Source organism: Capsella rubella, unplaced genomic scaffold, assembly GCF_000375325.1.
Source record: "Capsella rubella cultivar Monte Gargano unplaced genomic scaffold, Caprub1_0 scaffold_4, whole genome shotgun sequence".
NCBI classification, from domain to species: domain Eukaryota; kingdom Viridiplantae; phylum Streptophyta; class Magnoliopsida; order Brassicales; family Brassicaceae; genus Capsella; species Capsella rubella.
In genome coordinates, this window is record NW_006238920.1 from 4,402,238 (window position 1) to 4,408,479 (window position 6,242).

Genomic DNA, 6,242 nt, shown 5'->3' on the forward strand with positions numbered 1-6,242 from the left:
ATTTCTAGAGAAGAGGTTTCGATAGGGAAAAGGCCTGCAGAAGAAGATGTCGATGAACCGATGGTGGATATAGAGCTTAGGTGGGTAGTGGCACCGAGGAAGACCAAGAACTTACCCCCTCCAGAAGATCTATACGCAATGTTTAGGCGCCAAAAGTTCGTTGGAACTCGCTATCCTCACCGGCAAACGATGAAGGAGCTGGGCATAGCACGAGATGTTGAGTTTCTGTTCGAGAGAAGCGGGCTCGGTTCATTCATGACCAGGAATGTAGAAGCCTACGACGAGGAGACGTGCTACGTGTTAGCCTCACTCCAGCTCCATTTCTACGAGGATGAATCCAAGTTTCACTGGGATGACTGCCTTGGATACATCACCTTCAGCGTGAGAGGTACTACCTATTCTCTCACGTTTAAGGAAGTTGAAAAGCTCTATGAGTTTTTGCAAGCAAGCAGGATGAGCCAATATGTGCTAAAGGAGGAGATCAAATCTGTTTGAAAAACCATTGGAGATGGGAAGGAATACACTTCTTTGAAATCCAAGAGCGCCCAAATCCGAAATCCAGCTGTGAGGTATTTCCATAAGTCCTTGGCTAATACGATTTTTGCTAGAAAGGAAACCGGGAATGTGAATGAGAGTGAGATCCAGCTAATAGACATAGCATTGAGTGGTGTATTGCCAAGTACTAGGGATGGTAGAGAACTAGTAGGAGATAGAACATATGGTAGCATGGTCTCGGTCCCGTTAGACCAGCTGATGTATTGCAAGGATTGGGTATTAAAGGCTGTTAGGAGAGGTGTGCAAGGAGAGCTCAGTATTGGTGGACTAGTCACCCCCTTATTAGTAGCTTGTGATGTTGAATCGCGGGGGAGGGTCTACAACGTTCGATGGATTGACATTGAGATCTTGACAAGGACACACTTCCTTGATAGCGAGCGTCCCAACGAATTTTACCTATATAAGTTCACTTACCCTTCACTTGGAGCAGCAAGAATGGTGTTGCCTAACACTGAGCTTACAAAGATCAGATTGGGTGCTAATATCAACTTTTGGCCACCAGTCTCGGCATTATATGACCCGAACTCGGTCCAATACCCTTCGAGCCAGTTCAACAAACCTATGCACCTGAAATCAGAGAAGAAGAACCTGCTAGGGAAGAACAGGAAGAGGATTTCTATTTTGACGAGTGGGAAGAGTCCTCTAGGCAGTTAAGGGGGGTAAAGGCAGATCATAAAAAGATTAGCATCCTTCAGAAGTGGAACAAGTTCAAAAGCAAGACTATCATGGCATTGAAGAACACTGTGAAGGATCTTGCCGGAACAGTTAAGGATATGGGGGAGCAGATTAAGGAGCTTCAGAACAAGATTGGATGCTCAACCTCCACTACAGCCATGCCTAGTGGTTTGGGTAAGAGTGCATCAATCAGAACACCTACCAAGTCCAACCTACCAGTTAGCCCGCCTAGAGCCTCATTTGATCCAAGGAGAAGTCTGTTCAGAACCAGAAGAGAAACAGGAGCTGACACGAGCACCTCACCCGATCGCACACCCGATCGGGCCGGCTCATCACGCCCGGCCGGGTCAACCTCACCTCGCAGTCGACGCTGACAACGTCCAGGACGAGCATGTAGCAGCGAACCTCGACGTAATGAGCTCGTGGTTTGGACCACCCAAGAGGTAATTCTATTACCCTCACCTTTGTAAATACAACCTTGCATTTTTATATTTTCTTTTTTATCCTAAGTCTTCCTTTAGATTTTTATTACACAAGGGACTGTGTAATTTAAGTTTGAGGGAGAGCTTAGATAGCATTTGACATGTTTTCTATTTTCTTATTTCGAATTTTTAGCATCTAGTCTTGCATTCATCTATGTGCATCAAAAACCCCTAAAAATTTGAAAAATCTCAGAAAATCCTTTAAAAACAGAGTGTTCATATAGTTGCATTTGCATATTAGTCTTGCTTTAGGGATGTTGCATTTAGGATCATTGCATTAGCATAGGGGATTATGATGATTATAACCAAGGAACTTGCTGTTTCATTAGATTTAGCACCAATGCCCTCGTTCATAGTTGTTTAATGCTTTCATTTGAGCCTGAAATGAGACCGCACCATTCTTTGATCGCATGATTTGAATTCTAGTCTAAAATGAAGCTTGCTTTGATATGATGCCATCCTTTACTTATAAGAACCTTAACTTGAATTGATAATTATCTGATTGTGATTTGTTTTAAACTCATGGATACCTTGCATACATACTTGGATCTTCTTTCCCTCTTTTTACCACTCTCTTGTTGATCCAAGTAGCTGGTCATAACCTTGACCAGTTAATTACACCCTAAAAACCTTAACCTTTCCTTCAAGCCTTTGTTTTAATTCTGAGTGGAAGGCCTATTTTTTTGGCTTGAGCTTTAAGAGAACGTGTTAGGTTTGAGCCGACAGGAATAGGGTCTTGCGTAGTTCTGATTTGCATCTTTCGGATCAGATAAGACTAGGATGGATTCTAATTGGGTTTTGGGATTTGTTGGGATGATGAAAAGAAAAGAATAGAAAAGAATAAAGGAATGAGTTGAGTCTTTAGGAGAGTAAAAGTTTCAGAAAAGTTCAAGGTTCTAGTGAAAGATAAGTGGGGAATGCAAAGTATAGAAAAGAAATGGTTGTGGTTTTTTTAAACGAAAGAGAGAAAAGTGTGAAGATAGCAAAATGCTTTGATGTCTTAAGTGTTAAGAATAAAGAGAACCATAGTGTATAGTGTTTATAAAGAAAACCCCCTATCCACTAGTTTGATAATAAATCTATATGAACACTCTGTTTTTTAAGGATTTTCTGAAATTTTTCAAATTTTTAGGGGTTTTTGATACACATAGATGAATGCAAGACTAGATGTTAAAAATTCAAAATAAGAAAATAGAAAACATGTCAAATGCTATCCTAAGCTCTCCCCCAAACTTAAATTACACAGTCTTTTGTGTAATAAAAATCTGAAAGAAGACATAGGATAAAAAAGAAAATATAAAAATGCAAGGCTGTATTTACAAAGGTGAGGGTAATAGAATTACCTCTTGGGAGGTCCAAACCACGAGCTCATGACGTCGAGGTTCCCTGCTACATGCTCGTCCTGGCCGTTGTCAGCGTCGACTGCGAGGTGATAAGTTGACCCGACCGGACGCGATGAGCCGGCCCGATCGGGTGAGGTGCTCGTGTCAGCTCCCGGTTCTCTTCTGATTCTGAACAGACTTCTCCTTGGATCAAATGAGGCTCTGGGCGGGCTAACTTGTAGGTTGGACTTGGTAGGTATTCTGACTGATGCACTCCTACCCAAACCACTAGGCATGGCTGTAGTGGAGATTGAGCATCCAATCTTGTTCTGAAGCTCCTTAATCTGCTCCCCCATATCCTTAACTGTTCTGGTAAGATCCTTCAAAGTGTTCTTCAATGCCTTGATAGTCTTGCTTTGGAACTTATTCCACTTCTGAAGGATGCTAATCTTTTTATGAGCTTCCTTTACCCCCCTTGACTGCCTAGAGGACTCTTCCCACTCGTCAAAATAGAAATCCTCTTCCTGTTCTTCCCTAGCAGGTTCTTCTTCTCTGATTTCAGGTGCATAGGTTTGTTGGGCTGGCTCGAAGCTAGGAACTTGGTCTTGGACTGGTGGCCAAAAGTCGATATTAGCACCCAATCTGATCTTTGTAAGCTCGGTGTTAGGCAACACCCATTCTTGCTGCTCCAAGTGAAGGGTGAGTGAACTTATATAGGTAAAACCCATTGGGACGCTCGCTATTAAGGAAGTGTGTCCTTGTCAAGGTCTCAATGTCAATCCAGCGAGCGTTGTAGACTTTCCCCCGCAATTCAACATCACAAGATACTAATAAGGGGGTGACTAGTCCACTAATACTGAGCTCTCCTTGCACACCTCTCCTGATGCGGACATCGATTATCATGTCCAACCTGCTGAACTAGATCAAGTACCAGATCCTGTACCATACCCTGTACCAGTTGTCCCAGTAGGTCCCATGACTCGTTCAAAGTCTAAACAACTTAGAAAGAGGTTCAATCTAGCTGTACAAGACATTGTGAGCTCACTAGAGCTGAACTACGTCAACTGGTTTGTACCACCGTTACTCCATCATGACGGATATGATCCCATCGCCGAGGAAGAGCTTGCTGAAGCATTCACCCAAATGAGTGTTGAACATACCATTTCCCCAAGTATGAACTCTCCTTTGACAGGTCAAGAAACCTATAGAATACAAGAGAAGACAATGGAGCAATGGAGTCACAAGAGACGAGCAAAACAAGCTTCACCTTCGAGAGTGATCGAGAGAGTGAAGATCAAGAACAAGACATCAAGGACTTGGAAGAGCTTCAAGAGACTGATCAAGCTACCCAAGAGAAACTCCAAGAAACCATCTACTTCAAGAAACCAACAAACAAACATGCACCTAACAAGACCCCTGAAGTAGATCAAGACGTAGTTCAGAGAATATCGATTGGGCCTAGATCGCATCCAGGTAAGTTCTATTCAGTATTTTCGATATTTGCAGGTCCACTAAGCCCCAACAACGGCTAGAATACGTTCCCTTCAAGTGAGTTTAAGTGTGCACAATTAGTTTCTTTATTTTGTCATTTTCTTTCCAAAAAACAATGGGTTTTGTGTTTGCTTTTTATTTGTTTCCTTTTGTATTTCTTTGCATTTATTTTTGTCCCTAGGGCTAGCTGATGGACTCTTATAAAGTCCCCCTGCAGCAGTTGTACGATTTTTCACCCTTGATTATCAATAAAGAACCGAACTTTCTTCACTTCTTCTCTTTAAGTGTTCTTAAGAGAATAAGCTTGTTCTTTGTCTTGTGTGTGTGATTCCACAAGGCTAAGATCGTGTACTGTATCAGAGACCAATCACATCTCTGTGGTGTACTTCAATTCGCCAGCACTTCCCCTTCATTCAATCCCACACGAGAGAAGCGACCGCCATCGTGTCAGATCTACATCAACGACCATCTTTCCTACACAAGAGAGAAGCGACCGCCATCTTGTGTAGCCATCATATCTATCCTGATACAAGCTAACCACCGAGTCTTGTATCATCTCCTAACAGCCTTTAATACCCAATCCTTGCAATACATCAACTGATCTAATAGGACCGATACCATGCTACCATCTGTTCTATCTCCTACTAGTTCTCTACCATCCCTAGTACTTGACAATACACCACTCAATGCTATGTCTATGAGCTGGATCTCACTCTCATTCACATTCCCCGTTTCCTTTCTAGCAAAAATCGTATTAGCCAAAGACTTATGGAAATACCTCACAGCTGGATTTCGGATTTGGGCGCTCTTGGATTTCGAAGAAGTGTATTCCTTCCCATCTCTAATGGTTTTCCAAACAGATTTGATCTCCTCCTTTAGCACATCTTGGCTCATCCCGCTTGCTTGCAAAAACCCATAGAGCTTTTCAACTTCCTTAAACGTGAGAGAATAGGTAGTACCTCTCACGCTGAAGGTGATGTATCCAAGGCAGTCATCTGAGTGAAAATCGGATTCATCCTCGTAGAAATGGAGCTGGAGTGAGGCTAACACGTAGCACGTCTCCTCGTCGTAGGCTTCTAAATTCCTGGTCATGAATGAACCGAGCCCGCTTCTCTCGAACAGGAACTCAACATCTCGTGCTATGCCCAGCTCCTTCATCGTTTGCCGGTGATGATAGCGAGTTCCAATGAACTTTTGGCGCCTAAACATTGCGTATAGCTCTTCTGGAGGGGGTAAGTTCTTGGTCTTCCTCGGTGCCACTACCCTCCTAAGCTCTATATCCACCATCGGTTCATCGACATCTTCTTCTGCAGGCCTTTTCCCTATCGAAACCTCTTCTCTGGAAATTGGGAGGGTCTGACCCGATCGATTCGCCCGATCGGGTGATCGGGTTTGAGGTCGGGCTTCTCTTCTCACACTTCTGACCCGATCGAGTCCGGCTCCAGTGGCTTGGATTGTCAAGAAATTTCTTGCAATTTCTTCAGCGGATTGACTGTGATGAGCTTCTCGTTGTGATCATGAGAGGCTCTTCCTTCTAGGTTGAGGAATCCTTGAAGACATCTTTGTTTCCTGGGAATGCGAAACTCAAAACTCAAATTTAGTAGGTTAGTAACCCAGAAAATAAGAACAACAAGAACAATCTTGAAAATAATCCCAGAAAATAAGAACACAAGGTTCAATTATACAAACAAATCCAAAAAATGTGAAGAATCAAAAG